The 1,248-nt window shown below is 40.3% G+C and overlaps 1 non-coding gene across 1 annotated transcript; it reads right to left on the bottom strand.

The window, feature by feature from the left end:
- Nucleotides 1-550: 550 nt before the first annotated feature.
- On the bottom strand, nucleotides 551-657 carry LOC116011495. Its single transcript, XR_004097046.1, has one exon. It is a non-coding gene; the product is annotated as a small nucleolar RNA R71 (small nucleolar RNA).
- Nucleotides 658-1,248: the final 591 nt, after the last annotated feature.

The raw sequence follows: 1,248 nt of genomic DNA, 5'->3' as shown, positions 1-1,248 counted from the left end.
TCAATTTGGCGGTGGAGAGAATTTTCTTCAGCAGCTTCGACATCAAAGAATTAAGCCTTACAGTTCTGGTTCCTTCTTTCTTTCTTTTCCTAATTACGTACATACGTAGCAATTGTTTTGTGTGGAGGTTTACATTCCATTGTATTTTATTATGTTTAGAATTGTGCTGCTACTTGAATTACAATTAGTGTGGTAATTGCAATGGTTAATACTTAATTACATGCTTATATTGTGTCTNCCCTCTTGTATAGTGCTTACTGATGCATCCAGGAACTATGAGCTAAAGACAGTTCACTTCAACCAATTGCCGTCTTTTCACGGTTCAGCAAACGAAGATGCCCTTACCTTTATCAGGGATTTCTACGGGATAGTCCAACACTTCCCGTTGAATGACTTGACCGAGGATGCACTAAGGATGAGGTGTTTCCCATACACCTTGAAAGATGCAGCAAAAACATGGTTCATGACTCTTACACCTGGATCCCTTTGGACATGGCCGGAGGTGTATAACAAGTTTATTGGTAAGTTCTATTCCCATGCTAAAACTGCTGAATTGAGAAGAAAAATTGCGACCTTTTCGCAAGCTGAAGGCGAACCATTCCATGAGGCATGGGAAAGGTTCAACATGTTGCTCATTCAATGCCCCCATCATGGCTACCCGTTGGAGCTTCAAAATCAAACTTTCTATGATGGTTTGACTCAAACCAGCCAATCAATGGTTGACAATGCGGCTAGAGGAGCCATGGGAGAAAAAACTGCGAAGGAAACCTTAGCATTGTATGAAATGCTATGGGCAAACTCCCAACAAAAGAGCGTACGGGGACGGACGCCAGGTATGTATGAAGTTAACTCAAATGCTGGGTTGGAAATTCAAGTGTCTGAGTTAGCAAAACAAGTGAAAAGCATGTATTCTATGATGAGTATGAAGCAAAACAATGCATCTATGGTGGATGAAAATGTTCATAATTTTGAACAGGCCAATGCTATGAATAGTTTCAATCAAAGGCCTAGAAATGACCCGTATTCGAATTCTTATAATCCGGGTTGGAAAAACCATCCCAATTTTTCTTGGAATAATAACCAGAATAATTTTCAACCTATTGCTCCACCTCAACTGAAAAAACCACCTTTGGAGGATTCTTTGAATACTTTTATACAGACCTGCAATAGACAGCAAGAAGCAAATAACCAGCGGTTCCAGATGCAACAAGAAACAAACGATCAACGATTCCAACGAACAGAGGCATC

The sequence above is a fragment of the Ipomoea triloba genome, chromosome 2, assembly GCF_003576645.1.
Source record: "Ipomoea triloba cultivar NCNSP0323 chromosome 2, ASM357664v1".
Lineage (NCBI taxonomy): Eukaryota > Viridiplantae > Streptophyta > Magnoliopsida > Solanales > Convolvulaceae > Ipomoea > Ipomoea triloba.
The sequence above is the reverse complement of the archived record's forward strand: the minus strand, read 5'-3'. Positions and strand labels throughout refer to the sequence as shown.